The sequence below is a fragment of the Pezoporus wallicus genome, unplaced genomic scaffold (genome assembly GCF_028554395.1).
Source record: "Pezoporus wallicus isolate ANWC-B61680 ecotype Strahan unplaced genomic scaffold, APGP_CSIRO_Pwel_v1 contig_3817, whole genome shotgun sequence".
NCBI lineage: Eukaryota > Metazoa > Chordata > Aves > Psittaciformes > Psittacidae > Pezoporus > Pezoporus wallicus.
Genome location: NW_026635157.1, coordinates 15058572 through 15084514, shown reverse-complemented (window position 1 = coordinate 15084514; position 25943 = coordinate 15058572).

Below are 25943 nucleotides of genomic sequence, written 5' to 3'. Positions count from 1 at the left end.
AAAAAACCAGGTAAATATGTAAGATGTTTTTTTAAAGGCTATCAGTGGTCTTCTAAATGAACCAGTATTTTAAGTCTTCTCCTTCTAAATTTAGCTAGTTAACCTTCTACTCATAAATCCTGACATAAGAATGTTTTATAGTGTTTTGCCTGATCAGACCAAAATGTCCACAGTGTCTGGATATGGAGCCAACAGCTTCAGGAATGTAATGAGACAGAGAAATACACCTTTAATTAAACAAGCTTAGGAACATTATACTGTCATCATTAACAAAGTCATTTAAGTATTGCTTGAGAAATGGCCTATGTAAAATAAAGAATGAACTCTCATGCATTTCTTAAATTCATGTATGACATTTCAAAAATGCATTCAGTGTCATGGAAGGTATTAATGACCTCTAAAACTATCACTATGACATTTCAGCTATCTGACACTGCTAATTTGTCTGCACTGTCAACAAATAATGACAGTAGTCTTGCAATTATTATTTCTATTGTTCTTTTTTGTGATTTAACCTGTATAACTAGGGAATGAAGGCTGTTTAACTGTATTTTTATTAGCCTTGTTTAAGACAACTTTATGAGTTTCTCTGATGCCTGCTGGAAGTTTTTTGTTGCTTGCATTTAACAGCATTACTTTAAGTCATAACATCCTACAATATCCAGGTGAATACCTTGCTATGTAAATAGCACACAAATTTATTTATTTTCCTCACTAGATTTGAGGTTGACAGTCTTCCTTTAGAGGTTGATTGAGTGAAACAGAGGTATATAGAGTAGATGGGGAGGAAAAAAATATGTCAAAACTCTGGAGTGGTTGGTGAAATACTGATCCACAGTTTGTCTGTACCAGAAAAGAATCCATTTCCTTCACCTATTTCCTATGAGTTAGTCTGAAGATGTACTGGACTGATATCTTCATATTGAATACACACTGTGGCTAAACTTCCATTTTATACTTTAAAGTTCTGTAATTTCCTCAGCTTTATTATGAATGATTTATGGAACATTCTGTTAAAGTAAACCTTGATAACATCAGGTAGTTCTTTCAGCACAAAAGAAAATGATCATATTTCTGTTAAAAGTAGATGGAAATAATAAGGCGGCAATATTAGAAAAAGAGCATCTTCAGTCATACGCTTGCCAAACTGGTGAACAGGGTTTTAAACTAAAGTTGCTGTGGGAGGGGAACCTCAGTCCATCCCACTCCTACCAGTTTGATGCCAGTGACAGCAATAGTTGACAGTGACAGGCCCATAGCCTGGACAGGGTTCCGAGGTCAGTAGGAGAGCACCTGAAGAGCAACACAAAGGAATTCCAGCCTGGAGCGGCATGGATTTGACAGATGGACCACTTGATGGATAAGGAATTGGCTGGATGTTCACACTCAAATAGTCATGATTAACGGCTCAGCGACTAAGTGGAGACCAGTAACAAATAGTGTTCCTTGGCTGTCAGTATTGGGACCAGTTCTGTTTAACATCTTTGTCAGTGACATGGACAGTAGGATTTAGTGCATCCTCTGCAAGTTTAATGATGACACAAAGCTGTGTGATGCAGTTGACACACTTGATGGAAGTGATGGCATCCAGAGGGACCTTGACACGCTTGAGATGTGGGCAGGTACAAACATCATGAAGTTCAACAAGGCCAAGTGCAAGGTTCTGCACCTGGGTAGGGGCAATCCCACTTGGATCGAGGCAATCCCAAGAACAAATACAGGCTGGGAAGAGAATGGATTCAGAGCAGCCCTGAGAAGGAGTTGGGAGTCTTGGTTGATGAAAAGCAAAACATGAGCCAGCAGTGTGTGCTTGAAGCCCAGAAAGCCAATCATATGCTGGGCTGCACCAAAAGGAGCATGACCAGCAGGTAGAGAAAGGTGATCTTGCCTCTCTACTCCACTCTCATGAGTCTCTACCTGCAGTATTGCATTCAGCTCCCCAAAGAAGGACATGGACTGGTTGGAGTGAGTCCAGAAGATATCCATGAAGATAATCAGAGGTCTGGAGCACCTCTCCTATGAAGAGAGGCCGAGAGAGTTGGGCTTGTTCAGCCTGGAGAAACCAGGGAACGCTTAGAGCAGCCTTCCAATACCTAAAGATGGCCTACAAGAAATATGGAGACGGACTCTCTATAAGGGCATGTAGTGACTGGAGAAGGGGTAATGGCTTTAAACCGAAAGAGGATAGATTTAGATTAGATAAAAGGAAGAAATTATTTACTGTGAAGGTGGTGCGACACTGGAATAGGTTGCCCAGAGAAGCTATGACTGCCCCATCCCTGGAAGTGTTCAAGGTCACGTTGGCTAGAGCTTTGAGAGCCTAGTTTAGGGGAAGAGTCTCTGCCTATGACTGGGGCTTGAACAAAATAATCTTTAAGGTCCAACCCAGACTTTTCTAGCATTCTATGATTTGCAGCAAATGCAAACCAAAACATTTCATTTATGTATAAACATATTTATATCTAGAATATATTCAAATCCAAATACTGTACAGAGTAGAAATGAAAATATGTTATAAGTTATGGACTTTTTTCCTACATTTCTAGAAGGCAATATATCTTACAGATGCAGTTATTATCTATCAACTAACACCCTTAATAACACCTTTATAGGGAATCTGGAAGGATGTTACAATGAAGCAACTACAACCTTAGGAAAGGGTAACCTCTCAGAAATTAGAGATATTTATTACATTCCTCAATTACAAGTGAGCTTTCTGGAGTCTTCAAATCAAATAAACTAATCAATGTCAGTGAACAGAATATTAAAATAAGAGAATGTTGGATTTAATTTTTAAGTCTGCCTCACAGGAAGAAAATGGCCTTGTGTATGATTGTAGGCTGTGTTTGGAGCTTACGTAACTTGCAGATGATGATGTTATGAGAATAAGGGTGGCAGGCAGAAAATGTTCTACATAAACTATAGAAGTTACAAAACTAAATACTGAGATAATTAGGTGAACTATTTATTTGGAATAGAGGGAAATATACTCTGGAAAATACACTTCTGAAAACCTAAAACCCCTGCCCCCCCAAGCCACTTCCCAAGTGTAAGACCAGTACATTAAATGGAGAATGTTCTTCTTTCTGAAACTGGTGAACATGGAACACTGCCAAATTTTTCAAGGAAACAAAGATTCTCTATAGATGTGTATATTTATATATAGGGATATACTTATATGTACATGTCTTTGTGTGTCTGTATACATGCATGTCTGTTATTTTCTTTAAAATTTTTAAATCCAGTGGCAAATGTCATTCACAGTTGCCACAGGAGAGCCAAAGATGTCATTATCCCTGCAGGTTCTTTGACAGTAGGTGACCAGGGAGAAGCGAGATATTATAAATGTCCATTTTTTCCCATCTTATTTTCAATAACTTTATGCACATATAACTTATTTCAGATTGTTTTTCAGATATTCTCTATTACCAACTGACAGATAATGAAATTCAATATCCTAGTTCAGAGCTTTTGCCCCTGATCCAGTTTTGGATGACTCTTTTGAAAAAGTATGTGTCATGGGATCTTGTCAGTGTGGTGGAATTTAGACACCTCAGTGAGTCTGTGATAACTAGTTATGGATGCTGCTGTCACAATTATTTCTTTTTCTTTCGAATTCAGCTTAAGCAGCGTATAGTTGGTTATAAGAACTGCAGTTTGGAAGAGCATTTTGAGGGCTTCTTGGCATGTCTAGTGATAAAACAGACTACTGCAAAGTGTTAACTACATATCAAGGAAAAATACTGAATGCCCCTATTGTTTCATCCTGTGCCCCTTGACACACAAATTGCTTGGAACAAATTGTCCATCTTTGCCTTTTACATCTTTTACTTTTACTCCTTGTCAGGCCATTCCCTTCACTTTCATCTCCCATTTAGTTCTTTATGCTGCTATGGTCCTCAGGTATATGAAGGAACTTTACAACCATTATTATATTACTTGCATTTCTGTCAGAGTAGATGCACTCTGAAGCAAATATTTTGTCTTCAGGAATCTTTGTGGGTAATACTTGAATATATCAGACTTACGGTAATATTTCACTGAAAAAGATAACAAGATAAATGTTTACAGCATATGGCAAATGCCAAGAAATCGTATCTATTATTTAATTCAGGTTACTTTAGACGTGAGACCTGGGGACCATGCAAAACACTAAAATCAGTAAGTGAACTTTCCTAGATCAAGCATCTAAATTAGGTGCTTAAAATAGTACAAATACCACTAATCAGGTACTAGTGCTGGGCAAAAATATCATCCGGGCATCATAAGACAAAGAGGAGTTAAGATCCTGCCATTGCCAGACTTTGACATGCTGAGTTAAATAATATATGGAAATATAGCCTTAGAATCCTTTTAACTCTGTTTTTTCAATTGTAAGGCATTAGATAGCATACAGCATGTATTCAGACAGTAAAAGATGTGGACCAACTGGAGAGAAACTCGTGGAGGAAATGAGAGTGGTCAAAGGTCAAAGGAATGTGATTTTGGGGGAAAGAGTAAAAGACAGCATTGTTTGACTCAAAAAGGACTAGGGAGACTAAGGTCACAAATGAAGTTCACCTTTAAGAAGGAAGGAATAAATTCCTTTCTCTACTTCTGATGGATTGCAATAATAAAGAGCTTACACTGTAGCTCTGGAAAATACTTTTACCTAATGCAATTGATTACATTGCCCTTGGGGCTGTGTGGTCTCTATTAGTGCACATCTTTTATAATCAGTCTTTAAAAAAATATGTCAGGACTGTCATAAGTTGTTTGTCAGAGAGCTAAACAGATGACTTCTTGAATGCTGGTTTGATCCTAGAAAACTCTGAAGGGCACCCCTTTCCTTAAACAAAACTAAGAACTACACACGCACTGTATGTGGGACAGAATGATTTTCCTTTGCTGTGTTTCTCACATTTTTTACTTCTGATTTAGAAGATTTCTTTATTTGTCTACTATTGCAGTTTTCCAGCAAGGAAAAGCTTCTATGCAGTTTTCCGCACTAGGAAAGAGCAGAGAAAGTTGGAACAAAATGTTTATTTCACAAAATGTTTGCTTGAAACTTTGAGGTTAGTGGTTCCTAGTTCCTCACAGTGAGCTGCTTTTGTGGTATCATGTATAGTACCATTTTTGTGATATTTAAAAAGTCACTGGAACAAGCTGTAGAATTAACTTGCTTGTGAGGAAAGTAAAATAAGAGTCTGGAATATTAAAAAAAAAAAAAAAGGCTTCACTCTGCAGCCCTTATAGAAGTATTATGTGTCTATTACAACATTTGGGATGCTAGCAGAGACTAGTCACTAGACATCAAAGTGATTTGACCCGGCCACAGATTGTTTCCTAACCTGTCCTGTTTCTCACTAAACCCTTAAAATGGACCAGGTGCTGCAATTTAAGTGAATTTTGTATTACTTCTGAATATAGGCAGCTTTAAGAATATTTTGTCTGGCATAAAATACACTAGTTCTTGACTATAAAACAGGTTTACTTGGGGTCTTGTTTCCTGCCTTCTGTGAAGGACATTCATAGAGGTGGTCACTCTTGCTTTAACAACTTATACAGCAATGTATTCTTTATGGGTTATAGATGAAGACATATTAATTAATACATGAGAATTTAGGAAAAAGGTTGCTCCCTAGACTGGTAATTCTATGTAAGTGGAGGAATTAGCAGACTTCACTGGGCTGTGGTTTGTTTTCCATGTCCTGCTGCTGTCAACAACAGCTAGCACCAAAAGCTAGCTGTTCTTTAAGAACTTCTTGTAGCCAAGATAGGATATTTTCCAACAGCTCTGACTAACTTGTACTACTCTTGTTGTCTGTACAAATATTCAGGTTTTCCTTGAATCTTTTAAAATTATTGATATCCATAAATTTTTGTGCAAATTATTTTCAAAGTATTAGAATGTGAAAAAAAAATAGGTTTTTCTTCATCAGATCGTGTCCTGGTGGAAAATTCTTGCTATCATGCCTTGAATCCTACCTAATTCTGAATTGCCCTTTTTGGAATAGGGTACATATTAATCCAGATGAAATTACACTTCTGATTTATAGAAAAAGTATTGTAACAGTTTCAGAAGTGTTTTTCCCTAGTCCATATAAAACATCTTATTTCTCTGATTTGACTATAATTGCACATTTACTAAACAGCTTATCTTTTTTGTAATGACAATCAAGTCCCCTTCCTAAACTCTGACAATTCAGACTTTTTACAGTTTCTATAAGTGTAAGGAAACCGTGTTTTAGAAGCAATTGTCTTTCTGAACAGTCAAGTTAGACCTTGACCTTAAAAAAGAATAAAAAATTAAATAGGTCCTAAACTCTGCCATTAATGTTATACAAATCTTGCAATAGCCTAGTGGAAAAAGGACACAGTTATGCAAAATTCTATTGTTTTGTTTGCTTCTTTCCTTATTTTACAATTCGCAATTTAACTTCACAGTGAGTGGTATGAGCTCCGTATTTCTGAAAATATCACTATTTTTCTTGGGAACACATTTCCCAATAACTTGGAATGACACTAGAAATTGAGCTTTCATTCCAGCTAGTTTTCACTAACAGTGATATGAGTGTTTTGAAAATTGTACCAGCCACAATTTTTTTGTAATCCAGAAACAGAAAGAGCCAAAAGAATAAGAATAATCAGATTTTTTTATCCCCTTGTGTAATGTGAGGCATTCTGAAACACATGCAAAAAAACCCCTGCATTATTTAACTATTTATAATTCTTCTGAAAAGTCAAGTTTGAGGACAGATCTGGGCCTTGCCCGGATTGTCCTTTAATCTGACTTAATCTGGTTCCTTGAATTGATGGGGCCTTATTCAGACATGTAAAAAACAAGATGCAGCTCCCTGTGAAATAATGTCTCTCAAAGCATCTGTAAGGGCCATTATTTTTATTTTAAACCCATGTCAAGTCATGGGAACATTAGTGTATTATTAATGATGGCAAAAAGGTGAGAATAATAATCTTTACTTCATGTTTCATTTATATGCTCTTTGGGAATCTTTCCAGGTTTGTCAGTTTCCCTTGTTCCTATAGCAATTGTATTAGCACCCTAGAAACACTGCAACAGACTGCAAAGATGACCTTCCCAAACTTTATAATCTCTTTTTTTGAAAGGAGCTAGAAATAGCACTTCAAGATCCTAATCTGCTGGATTTTCTTTTAAATGGCTACCAGCATAGTAACTTCAACTGAATGATCCAATGTCATTATTATAAGAAATTAAAGAATGACTAATATAATTCTTTCTTTTCCCATTTTTCTTCTCCTTACTATACTTTTCTACATTTGCCTTCTTTCATATTCACTGTGGAGGCTCAGTAATCCCCAGTAGTGGAAGCAAGACTGAAAAGTTTATGCTTTCTGAAGAAACATAAACATGTTTGCTCAAAAGTGTGATAGGCAATTATGTGAGCTCAGAGTAATTAAAATAAAAAATAAAAATCTATTTGTGTTTTATTTGGAAGAGGGACTATTTGTATCTTAGAGCAATATTAATCATTTCTGAAAAGTGCCACGAACAAGAAACCTGTTAATCATTAATTTGAAGAATGTGAAAGTTGAAGAATTGATGCTGTGAAATTAAAGACCATTCAATTTCTGCACTGGACATTTATATCTGCTATATGGTTGCACTCTAGCTGCGCTCTCTACTGGGGATGTGACCTCACAGCTGCAAGGATGTGGCCTGAAATGACTGGAGATGTCCTGCTGCAGCTGGGAAGGATGAGAAGAGGCAGAGAAAAACTCCTCAGCGGTGCTTTACTGGAGAGTGGAAATCCTCCAGGATTTCAGAGGGCACAGATAACGTGGTGTAAAAAATAAGCACAACATCTTCAGCAAACTTATAATAGAGTTATCCTGAAACCTTATAATTCATGTTGTCTCTGCATAAATACTTTATACTGTCTTGAGCCCATGCAAGTTACATTGTATTTGCAGGGTCTGTGATTGCTGGAAGTGGCAGTAGTTGCCATTTGTTATGAAATGGGCTATAAAAATTTGAAAAAAAAAATACTGAATAGAGGATAAGATGCAGAATTAATTTAGAAGTCTTGGAGTCGCTGTGGCATTGATTCCTTTCTCTCCCTGCCCTCTCCTCACTCATCCCTTGAGTCTATACAGGAATGATTCTGGGCTATTTAAGCACTAAACTCTATTTAAGGAATAAGAGAATTAAAAAACAAAAAAGACCAAAAAAAAAAACCAACCAACCAAGCAAAAAAACCCCCCACAACAGATAGAGGAGAAAAGAATGGAACGAGGAACTGAGAAAGTCCAGGGATGGAAAGATTAAAACAGAACCAGAAGAAAGGAAGAAAGGAGGTAGGGATGGAAAAAACAATTATGTCTTTAACAATTAGAGACTAGATGTTCTCTCCTTTCCACTTCAAGTAGAAAAAGAAGCAAAACTGGTAAAAGACTTTTCCTTCAACTACTTAACCTGCTTATTTTTAAAATGCTATTTTTTTTTAAGTGTACAAGTAAGTTTTAGACAAAAAAATGTTGAATCAGCTGTGTATTACATTTTATTTCTTTTTTTATTTGCAAAATACAACAATGCTAAACATATGATAAAATTTATGTTAGCAGTTAGACTTACATAAAATAAATCATCTCTTTCAATTATTACTTAAGTATTGTCACAGTTTCAAAATTCAAGTTCACTGTTAATTATTCGTACTCTATACTTACATAGTTTCTTTGATATGAGGTCCATGAATGATGGAAATTGTATTGCAAATTTATATTAGATGGAGCTAAATGGCCCTAAGTAGCTCAATTGCTTGAAATTTTTCTTGAATTTGTTTTGAATATAACAGATATTTCCATCTAGTGGTGCTTCCCTTTTTGCCTAGTAGATTAAAGGTTTGAATCCTCCTCACAATTAGAATTTTTCAATCATGCTACAGACTAAGCAGAACTGAAGGAGTGGGTGCATTTATTTTGTATTTTTGCTGTTTTGCTTTGTATCAGATATATAAATATTCATTCTGCTAATGAGATATGCTGTATTTAGACCACTTTATAAAGAGGTGAGTGATCTCAGTTTGAATTTACTATTGCAGCTGCTGCTTCAGACCATATCCTAAGCACTGTCTTGTATTGCATTGGTGAATGGGCAGCTCTTGGTACTGTCTGATGATGCTGTTCTGCTACATAATGTACTTTATATTCATGGTGCAAGGACTACGAACAGGCATGTACTTCATTGCTGCAGCCACTAGGTTATAATGTCATTCCTTTCTTTGGTTCAGTGAATATTCAGGTACCTTGTGCAAAGGTGGAAGATACTCAGCATCAGATATTGGAAACTGCCCCTTCCCCACACTTGGTGACATGGATTTAAGCTTTTCAGGAATGGGAAGAAATGCCGACTTGGTTTTCAGTAGAACAAGATGGGTGCCCAAATCAAGTGCTCTGTTGTTCACCATCAGCTCACGAGATTTTGTGGGGAGTGACCATGTCCTCCCCATTTCTGTTGCCTTCTTTTGCTGTAGATACCTCAAGCAGTAAATAATTAATTTTATTATTTTTATTATTATTTGGGGAAAACCTATGAATGACCTGAAGCTCCAAGGTAAAGGTTCTCTAAAAGTGCATAAACATGCGGAAGCATGCTCAGGAATGCTGTAATGAGGAAGCTAATTTCTAACGAAGTGGGGTTTTAAGTGCAGCTGAAGCAGATACAGGTTAGGAGATCTTGAGGTTGTGAATAAAATGAGATAAAAGGAGGAAGCTGGCAAGATAAGGTTGTTTATTTATGCAAATTACAGTTCTGCTATTTTGTAGTGTACCTGGGTCTGCTTCTTATTTCCTCTGACAGAGCCTAAAGTTGTCTTTTTTCCCCTCCTGTTCTCAGTCTCATCTTCTCCTTCTCATTTTTGTACTTTGCTTATGAAGTTTTATATCCTCCTAGTCTTTCCTGTCATTCTGTTTACCTCTTGTGAAATAGGTTTCTGTGGGCTTATTTGAAAATTCCGTTCTTTCTGTAACTACAATAGCATAGCAATAATCTCCTTTAGGTGGAATTTATGGTATTCAAATACTCTTGTAATTTTTTAACCAGCCTTTATATCCAGATTATAGCAGAATTTCTGCTAATGCCTTTGTATTAGCAGTTGAGTTTGCTTCAGTCAGATGTAGTTTGTTTATCCCTGTAATTGCACCCTTTTTTAATAATCTCATTATTTTGTAGCTTTGTCCTTGTGATAATCATACTCTTTTTTTGAATTTCTGAAATATTAATGACTGCTGTTTGTCTGGAGCAATTTGTGCAGGGTGTCATCTTGTCAGAGTTGTCACAAAGGCATTACTAAAGTATAAATCCATTCATGCAGTTAATATTATATATGATCTAAACAATAAACTTAGGTTCTACACTTAAGTTCTATTTCTGTAAGATCTGGTTCTGTGCTGTGTTCATTTAAAGTTGCCTCTAGTAGCCAACACTCCAGAGACTAGTAACTGAGACCATTCACATCATTTTAGGTGATGACAGCAAGTCTGTATTCCTTATTTAACACATTTTTGTTCATTAAGATATTTCTAGAGAATTTTGACACTGTCTCACATGACATCCTTATCTCTAAATTGGAGAGATATCAATTTGATGGATGGACCACTCGGTGGATAAAGAACTGGCTGGATGGCCACACACAAAGAGTTGTGGTCAATGGCTCAATGTCCAGCTGGAGACCAGTAACGAGTGGTGTCCCTCAGGGATTGGTGTTGGGACCGGTCTTGTTTAACATCTTCGTCGGTGACATGGACAGTGGGATTGAGTGCGCCCTCAGCAAGTTTGCCGATGACACCAAGCTGTGTGGTTCGGTTGATACGCTGGAGGGAAGGAATGCCATCCAGAGGGACCTTGACACACTTGTGAGGTGGACTGATGCCAACCTCATGAAATTTAACCATGCCAAGTGCAAGGTCCTACACCTCGGTCAGAGCAATCCGAGGAACAGCTACAGGTTGGGCAGAGAAGAGATTCAGAGCAGCCCTGTGGAGAAGGACTTGGGGGTGTTGGTCGATGAGAAAATGAACATGAGCCAGCTTCAGTGTGCGCTCGCAGCCCAGAAAGCCAACCGTATCCTGGGCTGCGTCAAAAGGAGTGTGACCAGCAGGTTGAAGGAGGTGATCCTGCCCCTCTACTCTGCTCTCGTGACACCTCACCTGGAGTATTGTGTGCAGTTCTGGTGTTCTCAACATAAAAAGGACATGGAACTGTTGGAACAAGTCCAGAGGAGGGCCACGAGGATGATCAGAGGGCTGGAGCACCTCCCGTATGAAGACAGGCTGAGGAATTTGGGGCTGTTCAGCCTGGAGAAGAGAAGGCTGTGTGGAGACCTCATAGCAGCCTTCCAATATCTGAATGGGGACTATAAGGATGCTGGGGAGAGGGACTCTTCCATTAGAGACTGTAGTGATAGGACAAGGGGTAACGGGTTAAAACTTAAAGAGGGGAAGTTTAGATTGGATATAAGGAAGTTCTTTCCTGTTAGGGTGGTGAGGCACTGGAATAGGTTGCCCAGGGAAGTTGTGAACGCTCCATCCCTGGCAGTGTTCAAGGGCGGGTTGGACAGAGTCTTGGGTGACATGGCTTAGTGTGAGGTGTCCCTGTCCATGTCAGGGGGGTTGGAACTAGATGATCTTGAGGTCCTTTCCAACCCTAACTATTCTATGATTCTATGATTAGTTTCACCTGATATAGAAACCTAAACATAAGAGACCATTTGTATGGCCACGATGGGTTCAAGATTGAATTTGAGTATCCTTACAAAACAGTATTCAACCTATCAATAGAATTTGTATTTAGTGTTCATTGATTTCCACTAAGTTTTGTCTTTGCAAATTAAGTTCTGCTACCAGATGTAGTTTTCATGTCTCTTTATATGGAACATGTAAATATATGCATTGCTACAAGAGGGTCTTAATCTCAATTCCACTGAGTTCAAAACTGGCTTTGTTTTTATAATTTGGGCAAAAGCTACATGTGTTTCTTTTTCTTTGTGAAATGTAGATGCTAGCATGCTGTAGTTATATAGTATTTGTAAGGCTGCATAACACAGTAAAGCTAATGTTGCTGTGGAAAACTAACTTTTTTTTTTTTTGCCTTTTGTGATGTCTACCACCCCATCTATAATATTTCATTAACATTCTTTAATCTTTTGATGTACCTGGTGATGTTGACTTGTCATGTCAAGACTCTGAAAATCATTCAGGTCATGGCCTACATCTTTCTGTTTTTCCTGAAAATATTCAACGTTCTTTTGGGAATTGTAAAAATAGTAGGTTTGAATTTTACATCTAATATGTGTTAAATTTATCATCAGTAGCAGATCCACCATCTATTTCATCTAGGTCTGGCTGGTTATATAGGAAGCTGCTTCTATTCCATGTCACAAGCTTCTATGCTATTTTAGTCTACACAGACTTTTCACTGCCTTCCTCATCCTAGAGGCTGAGTATCTAGCATCTGTTGTTTTTCACTCTTTCTTTCACTACGTTTTCATGGGGTAAATAGCCTGCAAGGTATAGTGTATTTCTTGGGTAAGGTTTTTATTAACACATACAGATTTATTTATAGATACATATGTGTATACATACAGAAACGGTACAGTTGATTTTTCCTCTCTTGCTCACGGTAGAGTTGACAACTTCCTGAAACAACCAATGGATCACCTCCTCAAAACTTCATAGCATTAGGAGGAGGAAGACAGAAAAGTCTAAAAGAAGAATAGGATGCGTCTTCTTGCTGCCCATCAAAATATTTTTCTGTTCTAAATCTCTTCTTTACATACAACTGTGTTTTTTTTTTTAACAATGAAATTCAAGTTGGTTTATCCTCTAAAGTACATTCAACAATGTGGACTATGCATGAATCAGAGCTTTGAAAATTTTAGCAACATTGTTTGAAATTCACCTCTGCCCCCCTTTTTTTATAGTGTTTCATCAGTTAGGATGAAGACAGTACTGATGTAACTGTTTGGACTGAGTCACCAGGTCTGTTACCCGTCACTACTTCAAAGTCTTTGTGATACTCAAGTGGTTGCAGACGATGCTGCAAAATGGTTTTCTTGTTACCACTGCTTGTGAGGGACTTTTGTGAGGTCACGCAGTTTCCTCATGCCTCTGTTCCTCTGCTTTTAGGACCACCCTACTCTTCAGTGTGAATTTGAGAAAAATGTGGTTATTGTACAACAGGTGGTTGATTTTTTGCATTCTGTTTGCAGTACTTTAATAATATAAACTCCTTTTCCACGAAAATTCTGCATCAATAGAAGTATTTGTATCTGCTGCTGTTGGATACCTTTGAGAGGGTATGATTCAGGCTAGCATGTAGTCAAGGAAGGGTTGCTGTGAGGTAGTCAGCCGTGAGTACAAATATGAGCATTTGAATAGACAGTTGTCAACAAGAAGGTCAATAAAGTCTGATTCACTTATTTGCGTCTTTCTTCTCCCTGGAGCATGCTTAATCATCAGGGTGCTCTTTACCACTTTCAGTTTTATTGGTCATGCTACATAAAGCAGCCACAGCAGCAGCTGGGGAAGATTTAAGTTTCAAAATGGGGAGAATGACAGGTGACTAGGGATAGTTGGACCAAACAGGTGACTACAAGTGTATAAAGTACTTGAAGCTGGTGCAGCTTGACAGCAGTCTCTTTTGTACAAACAAGTTGTTATCAAAGTTGCAGCAGCATTAATCTTCATACTTTCACATGCGGAAGGGCTTTTTTTTTCATGACTGAGCTGCTGTTTTAACATACATGAGAACTAAGAGGGCAACCAGCAAGGGTCTGTCCATATAATAATTTTGATTAGATCCCAGCATCAGGCTACCTGTAAATCCATGAAAGCTATAATTAGTATTTATTAAAAAGATTCATTTTCTGGTTTTACTTTCTTTGGGATGTTTTTGACTTACATTTTGGCTCTATTTCCTCCACCGTATTTTATACAGGTATACCCATTCTGAGACAATGATACAGATAGCCACTGTGACTGTAATGTGTAGATTGGTGATATATGTTACCATGGTAAAACATTGGAACTTACTACAGGTTGCAATTTTCTGCAGTGGGAATTAAGAATTAAAAAATACATTGCTCTTCTGAGAATCAGACTCAGTTATCAGTGCCAAGTGTTGAATCAAACCAACTAGCCAAGTGTTAGAAAATTATCCTTGGAAGTTATTTATACTATCACTTTGTCAAGCCTGACAGAGAAGTCATTTATTCAGCCATGAGTATGACAGTAACTTCTATTTAATTTCTTTCCTTCACTATGCATACCTCTTACAACCTAAATTCTCTAGTGATGCTCTCTAAAATGCACAAAAGTAGCACAGACTCTTGATTAGATTCCACTGGCCTAAGGACAAAAAGAACCCATTCTTTTTCCCTGTAGCATGTTTCCCTTTTTATTTGTGCATGGCTTTTGCTACTTGCTCAGCCTCTGGGACACTAGATGCACCACCATCTTGCCCTTCCTTATTTCAGATGCTGTGGGTGTAGGATGTTTTTATTAGTGGTTATTTCCTATGAATCTTTTTGTGGGGTGATTAAGTATAAAGTTTTCTCTCCCAGCTATGTAGTCAGGTGAATGTGGCACACCTACAAAGCCCAGCAACAAACTGGTAAAGTTACTGTGGGTTTTGGTATATAATCTTTCAGTAAGGGTATTGATTGGTAGGTGGCATACAATTTTGGAGAAGTAACTGCCGTAACGTGTTTTCTCAAGTAAAAAGAGAAGTAGCAGATCAGGAATGGAGACTTCCTCTGTAATATCACAGCATTCAGAGTAACACAAGTCACATTCCTAGATGGGTATTATTTGATAGTGTGTTTAATGAGCATCTAGTTAAGTATAAGCACCTGCCTGAAGTAATTTTAAAAGCCATTTGTAAGGCTTTTCTGTCAGTTTGCAGGACTTTCAGTTAAGCCTTGCTCATAAATTCATTGGGTACTGGTCCTTCGGTGACCATGTCAGAATTACCCCTTCCAAGAAAGCATGGTCTATTTGTACTGTGAAAGTTATTGATGGCATGTCTTTGTGGAATGCTGACAACTTGCATATCACATAACGGTATACATTTGCATTAAAAGTGGTTCATAAACTCAGCTTTTCATTCTTTCTTCCTTGCTTATTGTTTTGAGAGGGTTTTAGCGGATCAGGGAGAGAAGCCAAGTTCTTTTTCACTGCTGTCTTGGTAAGCTGTTATAGGATCTGAACAATAAATTTGTTGATTTTTTTCCAGAAGAGTTTCTGTAAAATTTATGCATCAATTGCTTTATGTATTGTATATTAAAAAGCCTAAGAAAATAACTAAGATATTTTCCACCAAGGGTATTGTCTTTTGCTTAGCTTTTTAAAGCATTTCAGAGCCTTTCCCTCCTAAAGCTATCTCTCTGTAAATGAGATTCATGGTTAGCTGAATTTATTATTATAAAAAGGGCATTTGGTTCTGCTTGTTTAGCTATTGTGAAGCAAGAACTAAACATTCGGTATCAGTTGATTGAGAGAAGAAATCTTAGTAAAAGATAAGCTTTGTTTTGTTTGTTACCAAATATTTGTTAATTTTCATTGTGATGCTTGCTTATATTTGTCTTTGTTATCAAATGGCATTCAGACTTTAAAAGCCAACCCCTCAAAGACATTAAGTACCAGCTTGCCATTTGTTTTCATAAGAAACTGAGAATCTAAATAAATGTGAGGATCTAGCACTCTTCTATAACTGAATGGAGTACTAGAGGGAGATAAAGCAGGCTGGGTTGGAGGGAGAAATGCTGACAAGAAAGCTTGAGGGAAGCAGTACTGATTTATTCCCTCTAGATTAAATGATACAGTTGAAAATGTAGTCCTTTGCCACTAGGTTAACTCACCGATTCTTTCTCTCTGGAATAGAGAAGGAATTCTCCTGCTCCCAATAAAAGGAAAAAGCTGAAAGGCAGTTGTGAATTCTGACATTTGTGTGCCTCCAAAATAAATTGTGTTACCTGAAAATCCCCTTTGTTGTATGTAGTAGAGGCTATGTACCTGCATACATGAATACCTATGTACACAAGTGGTTTAGTTGTCTGGAAAATTTATGATTTAGTTTAGCAGCTTTAGTTTTATAGATAGTCTGACATTTTTCCAGGCATATGCTTGGTTGGCAAGGGAAGGAAAGGGCGGCAGCAACAATAGTGTTTGAGGGTCTGAAAGTGGTTGTAAAATTCACCTTGGGATTCTCCTGGTCACCTGGCTTGGAGCTGCAGATGGTACTTGAATTGGTGCCTTACTTCCAGGGAGCTGGATACAAGCTGCAGTTACAGGGAGCTGTTATCAGAATAGCAGTGCAGAATTTATGTGAAAAACTAACCCATTCAGCTGATTACTGTGTTTTCCAAGGCAGACTTGCCATGTCCCCAGGTCATTTGTTGAGCTGGGAGAAAGAAGAATAAGTATCTTCCAAAAGTATACACAAAACAAGATTTCAGTTTCCCATGGAAAGAAATTTAAGTATGCCTCTAGATGAGAATTTCAGCTGAAGCTTGTGTTTCATTTAGAAGAAACCCTAGACAACTTGATAGACATATCCCTTGTTAAATGCTTTAATTGCCGGTGCTCTACTGCAGCCAAGAGTATGTGGATGAAAACACTTCATTACAGGAACCCACTGTGAAAAGAGATTTTGCCTGAACTCCAGAATGGACACAAGCAAAGTGTACCTTATTCTGAATGGAGGTACGAACCGAAAAATACAGGTTGCTAGAAGTGGCACTTCTAGTTCTATGTTCAGTCCCAAGTCTTTCAGTAATTAACTTCCAGAGTGTTTACTTGTCTCCTTTCCTTTCAGACGTAGAAACATGTGACTGTAAGTTTCATTGTCTGTGATACATATTCCCCAGCAGTAACAGAGCTTCAGCAGCATGTCTGCGTCCCATGAAGAAAGCAATGCCATCATAGCAGCACCTTAATTAAGACTCTCTGGCTAAATACTATTTCTATTGAATTCATATTAGCCTTACCTGAAAGACTGACTTTTACTGGGGAAGAACAACTCCATGTGCCAGTGTATGCAGGGTGCCAGCCAGCTGGAAATCACCTTGGCAGAAACAGACATAGGGGTTCTGGTGGGGACCTTGGGCATCTTGGGTTCTGGTAGACAACAGGTTGAATACAGGCCAGCAAAGAGCCCTTGCAGAAAAAGAGGCAAATGGTACCCTTGGCTTCATTAAACAAATTACTGCCAGCAGGCTGAGAAAGGTGATCCTTCTGCTCTACTCAGCACTGGTGAGGCCACACCTGTAGTACTACGTACAGTTCTGGGCTCCCCACTACAAAAGAGACATAGAATCATAGAATCATAGAACAGGTTAGAAAGGTTGGAAAGGATCTTAAGATCATCTAGTTCCAACCCCCCTGCCATGGACAGGGACACCTCTCACTAAATCATGTCACTGAAGACTCTGTCCAACCTGCCCTTGAACTCCACCAGGGATGGAGCATTAACAACTTCCTTGGGCAACCCATTCCAGTGCCTCACCACCCTTACAGTAAAGAACTTCCTTATATCCAATCTAATCTTCCCCTGTTTAAGTTTTAACCCGTTACCCCTTGTCCTATCACTACAGTCCCTAATGAAGAGTCCCTCCCCAGCATCCCTATAGGCCCCATTCAGATACTGTGAGGCTGCTATGAGGTCTCCACACAGCCTTCTCTTCTCCAGACTGAACAGCCCCAACTTTCTCAGACTATCTTCATGCAGGAGGTGCTCCAGTCCTCTGATCATCCTCGTGGCCCTCCTCTGGACTTGTTCCAACAGTTCCATGTCCTCTTTATGTTGAGGACACCAGAACCAAGCTCAACAAAATGCTATAAGGATGATTAAGGGACAAGAGCACCTCTCGTATGAGGAAAGGCTGAGTGAGCTGAGACTGTTCAGCATGGAGGAGAGAAGACTCAGAGGTATCTTATCAATGTATATAAATACGCTAAGGTATTATATAGGGTCCAAAGAGGACAGAGACAGGCTCTTTTCAATAGTGCCCAGTGACAGGACCAGAGGCAAAGGGAAAACACTGAAATAGCAGAGATTCTGCTGGACATTAGCATTTACTAATGCTTAGTAAATGCTAATGTCCAGAGGAACATGCATTTTTTACTGTAATGATGACTGAACACTGGAGTAGGTTGCCTGGGGATGTTGCGGAGTCTCTGTCTAGACACAGTCCTGGGCAACTCGCTATAGGTGACCCTTCTTGAACAAGGGGGTTGGGCCAGGTGACTTCCAGATGTCCCTTCCAACCTCAGCCATTCAATGATTCTGTGATTCATGTCTTCAGAAAAACTGACCTTTGTGTGCCATCTTGTTTTCCCTTCAGTCTGCAAATACAGTGTCAGAAGCATCCTTGTTTCAGTTAATATCGAATGTGCATAACAGCTATTTTTGGTTATCAACTCAGCTACTGCCTAGAGGTTGCAGCTGCTAAAATTGTACTGAAGTGTTAATGTTTCTTCAGGATTTCGTTAGGAACAGCTGGTATTTTTATAGGGTTTTGTATGGATTTATTACCAAGAAACATTTTTCCATTGAATATTTTTTTTTTTAATGGCAAGCTAATTTGCCAAACTGAATAGACTATGTGCTAGGATTTCTTTTTGTTGTTGTTCTTGGTTTGGGTTTTTTCATTTTTATGTTTTGTTTTGTTTTGTTTTTATTAGTGGGCTAGTATTAAACAAAGAAACAGTTAGCTGTGTCAGCCAGTGGTAAAAGAGAAGTCCAGGATGTATGAACGTTTAGTGTGGTACTGGGAGCTGAAAAATATTATGCTTTTGGTCAGAAATGTGCCTTAAAATCCACCAGAATTTGGGGGTTCTGATAAATGAAATCAAAGCAATAAGTTTGTTTGCTTGTCTGTGTGAAAAAGTGGTTCTTTTTTAACCCAATCATTCTATAGCTGCATTGGGAAAATTCTCAAAGCATTTTTCTCCTGGATACAAATACGTGACTCAGTGTTTTGAACAAGTACTACTTTTCATTTCATGCAAAATTCAGCATGTGCCAATTTGCTGTTCCTTCTTACTGATTTTGCCAGAAACAAGAATTGTTTCGTATAAAACTACCATCAACTGGGATAATTGCGGCATATACTCCTTCCTTTCTAGCATAAACTCAATATGTTGCTCTCACCGAGACCACCAACTGATGATACGTTCAGTTTTGCTTGTTACTTTTTATTGCAATATTCTCTTACTTTTCCAGAGATTAGGATGCTATACATATATATGTATTGAATTGTTAGAAGAATTGACTTGAGGCTTGTCAGCTTTGTAGGCAAAATAAAGTGATGGAAAACAATGGAATCAATAGATTTGAGGTTTTTTTTTTTTGCTTGGGAGGTATGGTGTTGCCAAAGAAAAAAACTCTTATGCCTTGACACTTTATGTCACACCATTGCTACCTTTCAGTACCATGTTGCAAAGAATGGGCTCATAGGGGAGCAGGTAATTCCTGTAACTCCATCCCACAGTTCCTCTAGTTAAACATTTAGACAAGACAAAACCTACGCAAAGATTACAGCAAAGTCTATTATTTTCAGTACAAGGCAACTACCTATTTGGCTTATGCCCTAAGCTGTTGATGCTTGTCAGCAATGTCTGGTGATGACAGTGTAGGAGGAAAAGAGCAGGACACCTAGGGATTACTCCCCCAGCCCTACCCATAACAAAGCTACAAAGCTGCAAACAAATGGACCACTTACAGCTAATGTTAATAGATTCAGCTAAATTAGGAGAGGGTAGCATCAGTATTGCCAGCTGGAAGTGCTCAAGAGCTGTCTAAATTCTGACATTCTTTGAAACCATGACTTTTGTTTTATTAAAAAAAAAAATCTTTTAAAAATAGAAGCCTATAAAATTTACTTTATGAGCCTTTTCTGTGACTGTGAGAGCTAAAAATAATAGATCCTTAAGCTAAAGCTTTAAGTAAGACAAATAAAATATTGAGACACTTTTATAGAGCTGAAGCAATCACTTTAGAGTTAGACAGGGACATCACCACCCTCTTTTCATGGTTAGGAAAGCAGCCTGGAATCTGTTGTCCTTTAAACTGAAGTTTTACTGCCAGAGGGTATTGGGAAATATTGCTCTGGGATGGAGAGTGACATTTCCCATTGTGGCAGGGAGTGTCCTGGTATCTCCTGTCAGTTCGTGTAAGAAATATCAGTGTTGTAATGTGATTTTTCTGTGTATAAACAATGCTTGTTGACTCTTGTTTATATTTAAATCCATAACTGGCACGAGACTTTTCATTCATCCCTACATTGTCAGTTTAGCCTAATGAAGCAGCCGGGCAGTTCTCCTCACTGGAGCTTTAAAATCAGAGGAGCTTTAGCAAGCATTGCTTACCTGAAGCAGTAAGATAAATGTGAAACCCTTCCCTATGGTTGAACTGCGAAGCTTTCATAGACGTAGAAATGTTGCTTTTGCTTTAAAAGGAGACTGACACAAGGTTTATGCCTGCGCTCCCTCTAAGGGAATCAAACTGGAGATAAGGTGATAAAATATCCCCCTTGCCCTCAAAACCATGTAGTTTCAATTTGCCCCCTCCTTTCCCCTCTTTTAACTGTATTTTCTGTCTCCTGGCTGCAGAAGCACTGATGACCCATGTAGAGAGTGGGAGATGTACTCCCGCCTTTATGAGGTCACACCTCCAGAAAGGAGAAATTAATGAAATAAATTGAATAAATGAAGGACTGAAAATGCTGGAACAGACATTCTCTGCGCCTAGACTGTGCCAGCACCAGCAATAGAAAGCAAAATCTTTTAGAAAAAGCAGAGGCTTCCAAAATGTTGCTGCTCCTTCCAAAATGGTCCTCAAAGGGAAATATTAGTTAAGGGAAAGGGATAGTTGGGTCTGATCTGGAGGAAGGAAGAGGCTGAAGGTTAGTTGCAATTGTTAGACCTTTCTTTGCAGTGGAATAACATTTCTTGTTTTAACCTGTTGTCTTTGATCCTGTTGAATGTTAATTGCTCTGCAGGGTTGGAAGAAGGTCTTCTTCAGTGATCCCATGCACCCTCCTGGTGTTCTCACACCAGATTGCTGTAGGCTATATTTATGCTTCCCAGAGGGTCTGACAGGTCTATGAAGCTTAAAAGAAAATCACATGGCAAAGAAGCAATATTATAATTGCTAGTGTGCGGCTTGAGTCTTATGGCATCAAAAGTCAAGATGAAATATAGGCAGGATCTGAGCTGTACAAGAGGTGTTGAGGAACTTGAGTTTTGTCACAGGGAGTGAGAAATCAGCATAGTTTGCTTAAAAGATAAGGGATGACAGAATGCCAGGAAGACCTGAATAATGGAAATTGAGAGTTGACCATGGAAAAATTACTATAGCTCTAGAAGCAGATGACTTCACAATTTCATTTTCTTAATCAGAAAATGGAAAACTTAATGGAAAAACTGAGGCAGAGAAGGTGGCTTGACACAGATGCCACCATAAGCTAGCTTCAAAAGCAAAATAATTTCCATTGTGAGCATCCAGGAAATAAAATGGAGCTTTAGTTTCCATCTGGAGATGCTTGAATTTAGATAAATGGTTCAAAATTATACTTGGAACCTGAGAGTTTAGTCCAGTACTTGAGATGTCTCCTCTCATGAAAATTTGTGAGCACTCCGAATGTGCCAATTGGAATAGCTGGTCTCTTTCTATTATTTTGTTGGGCTGGGAAGCAGAAAAAGGATTGGGTCAGAGGAACAGATGTTTTGGGTTTTTAAAAAAAAAAAAAATACAGGGAAAATCCATTTGTTCATTCATCCAAAACAAGTACCTGTTTTGATAAAAAAAAAAATTAAACATGTTCGTCAATTATAACAAAAAGCACAGGCAAAGAGGTTTTACACAGTATATTCATGACAACTTTATGCCAGCTGAATTGTTGCACTTGAATGCATTTATTTTGCTGTCTCAAAATAATTGAAGATTTTGTACATCCGCTTGGATTAGAGGCCAAGAGAATAAAGTTTCTAGAACCGGAATGGCAGAAACTTTCAATGTTTTCGTTTAATTCTTATTGAGCTGATTTCAGCACCTGTGTCTTAGGTAAAAGAAAAACAAACAACAATATAAAAGCTAACAAAGCCCAAATCCAATTCTGCAGCCCAAAACCAGACAGTCTACTGACCATTCTGCATGTTGAAATCCACTCTGTTTTTTGTAACCTCTGGCTAACAACCCTTAATTAACTTTTCTTTCTGAAACTAAGGCTTACGAACATCAGTTGCTACAAAGCTCATGGAAGAGTGTTTTTAGCAAACGGACTTTAAAGGCTTCCTTTCTGTGCAGTAGAGGACATGAAGCATGTGACAACAAGAGATACCACTAGGGAGCCAAGTAGTATAATAGTGATAGTGCATGTAGTACATACTGATTTTCCTTATGGATTTTTCTGTATGCTATTACATATTGTATTACTTTTTCCTGTGTAGCATTAGTTTTCTTACTGTCCTGGATTTGGAGAAAAGCTTGCAATCCTATAGTCAGAAACCAGACCAAGAATCTGAATTTTAGGGGTGAGAATGAGGAATGGTAGGTCCCTAGTGCAGGGTGAAAGTGCATCTCTTTCTGTTTTGTTTCTTCTAGACACAGACAAAAGACTGAGTGAATGATATTTTTTCTCTCCATTAAATAATTTCTTAAAAAGGCAGGGTAGGAGAGAAGGTTTTTTTTAGTTAACTTAAGAGGAAACAATGTTTAATTTTAATTTTTATTTTTTACATTTTGTGTTGCATTTTATGCTTGATGGTTGGAATGTATAGATACGTTAATTGTTATTGTTATTTTGTGATTTTGTTATTTTGTTATTTCATTATTTCATTATCATTACTGTTATTATTACTACAGGTTTTTCCAGCCTTGAACTGACTATAGCTATGTGGCTAGGTGATCTCCAGCAACAAATCAAAAGGAGGTGGAAATGTCCAGCAGGAATAAAAGGGCAAGCAAAGCAAAACTTGGCTTGGAAGAAGCTTTAGACCTGCAATTTAAGGAAGTGGAACAAATTCTGTAGTTCTTGTCTCCATATACGTAAAACAGAAAATAGGTATTTATTCAAACTGTTTTCACTGTTAAGATAGAAACTTCTTCTGCAAACATGATTCTGAATCATTAAAGTGTGGGCCAGGTTTCATAATTCAGAGGCAGACATATGGAAGGGAAAGTACATGGAGAAAGCCAATGAAAATGAATTAGTTAATAATGAATTTCATACAAACTTGGTGAAAACAGTTTTCTCCCTTTTGCTTCTGCAGTTATAACAATCTACCTTTACATTGAAAATGCTAATGGAATTAAAATACATTGTTCAACAGAAAACTTTATCTGCTTACTAGATAATTGGCTAGAAAAAATGTATGCAAAAATTTGGTCGATTATCAAAAGCTGATATTATATCTTTTACACAAATACTTGACAAGAACCTAACTATGAATCTCTGCTGAGAAATATAACACAACTGACTTCTTCAGAGTTCTGTGATGCACAACAGGAACTCTTTCTTGCTCCCATCTTTTAGACATTATGTGAAGGAGTGGTCAAGTCCTCAACATAATGCAAATGGACAGATTTAAAGAATATGACATGATTTTATTTTAGTACCTTTCATGTCTCCATTTCATAAAAGCACTTTTGAAAGCAAGAAACTAAACTTTGGTCCTTGAGTCACTGTGTCTTGAAATGAAACATCATTTTGCACTCAGCCGTAGACTGAAGGGAAACTTGAGTACAAGAATAAAATTAGGGCCAGAGAATCATTAGGGAATTTGACAGCTCTGTTCACCCTGTCTAATCTGTAGGTGTTCTTGCAAAAATGGCCCACTATCTAAATGTGATACAATCTTTATTGAGATTCTGAAATGTTTTGATGCATTTTACCTTTATTATTTTTATAGCCCTTGAATTTTTGGGAGCTGGCCAACACTGGAAGTGCCAAGACACCTTGAGAGATGCTGCTGTTGAGAAATTTCCAGTTGGAGCAGAAGTGTTGAGAATCTTGAAAGACAAGCGGTTCTTGTATTAAATCTACTCTCATTTGCAAACTTCAGCGGTCTGAATTGCATTTATTCCTGCCTGAGTCAGGAGTAGTGCTACTGAATTCAGTAGGTGTAATGCAAAGTTCAAACAGTGCGAGTGAAATCTAAATCCAGCCTTCAAAAGGTTGGATAATTTTTTTAGAGATGATTTAAAATTCAGTGTGTTTATCTAAACTGAAATAAATGCAAAAGTTTTTAAAGTTTTTCTGTTATGTAGAGAGCTCTGTTTCATGAGACAAAAGCTGGAAAAAATATAAGTGTTATCCATAATAATAAAAAAAAAAACTTGGGGAAATTATATTCTTTTATTTTTGAGTAGTCATTTCTGCCTGGAGAAGTACAAAGTTGCTGAGTTAAATTAATCTAATTTAATTGTTGGTTCTTGGTGGTGTGATTAGGTTTTACAGCAATTTTCCAGAGGTGAATATGGAATCTGATCACTGTTAGGAAATACTCTGTGTTTTTTTTCATTAGCAAAGTATCACAAAAAATATACAACCATAGTGTATCTATGAACTCGTAAGTGTTGTTACCCCATGTACAGGCACTGGATGTGGAGTAGTCTAGACATTAAGGATGATTAAGGATCTCACCTAATCTTAGCTTCTTGTCAAATGGCAACTTTTGCTTCATTTGTACACTACTCCTATAAGACTTTTTTTTTTCTTATGATCAGCAACCTTTCATGTCCAACTTCATTCTCTTTCTCAGTTGCCAAAATGATGTAGGAATTCCATTAAGATGCAGGAATGATCAAATCAGCCTGGTTTTATATCCTCTGCATTTGAGGTCAGGACTGTTTGAGGTCCCCTAGAGCATATTCTGTGACTCTGATACAGGTATAGATGTCAGTTCAAACTGATGGACCTGTTCTGGGTAGTCCTAGATTGTCTGGACTCTACTCAGAACTTGGGTAGAACACTGATTTGTTCAAGTGTTGTTGCGCTGGTATAAACATTCCATTGTTACCAACTGCATCTCCCTTTGATGGCTGTAATATTTCTTTCAGTTTAACATACTGATCTAATCTTATCAGTGAGCACTACGGCTGAGCTATCACAGCTTGATACATTTCATCATTCCTATTTGTCATGGTCTTTTAGCTATTTTTTAATTCATATAAGATCACTATCCAATTTATATGAAGCAACTTTTTAAGATATTGAAATAAGTTAAATGCTCACTAGATTCAAAACTATTATTTCTTGTATGTTTTCTCCATCAACTCTTTTTGCACATCCTAAGGCAATCATGCTCACCTGCAAAAACTGTTCTTTGAGCCTACGCACCTTATTTTTTAGCCTATCTAAATTTAATGATTCTTTTCAATGAAGTGTCATGACATGATTTCAGGATGGATAAAATTTCCATTTACACCTTTTTGGAGGTAAGAATTGTAAATAAGGGCCTGAATGCAGTACCTGAACAGCTGTATGAATGCGTAGAGCTCGTCAGCTGCTCACTGAACCCCTTTCAGTTTATCAGTGCTCCACATCACTTTAACAAGTTCAGATATACCATATTGCTATTTAGGAATTCCTAGGTCAGTGATCAAATTTCTAAATACAGTTTTGGTGTTCTCCATGTGATCCTATGTTCCACTTCTTCCAAGACCTTTCTGAATACCTCATCTGAATACTGCATTTGATGCTAGGAGAGTGTAAAAACAAAAAAAAATCTTCAGGTTTCACACATTTTTCATGCCTTTAAATTTATGTCACTATTACTTTTTTCGACTGTCTGCAAGTGGATCATAAGGTGTTGTAAATTCTTCATACTGCATTGCAATATTTGCATTTACATGCTATTTTTCCTGATAAATGCTTAGAAGCACTTAATGCAGGTAAAGGTGTTCTTTGTCCAGGATCTTTTTG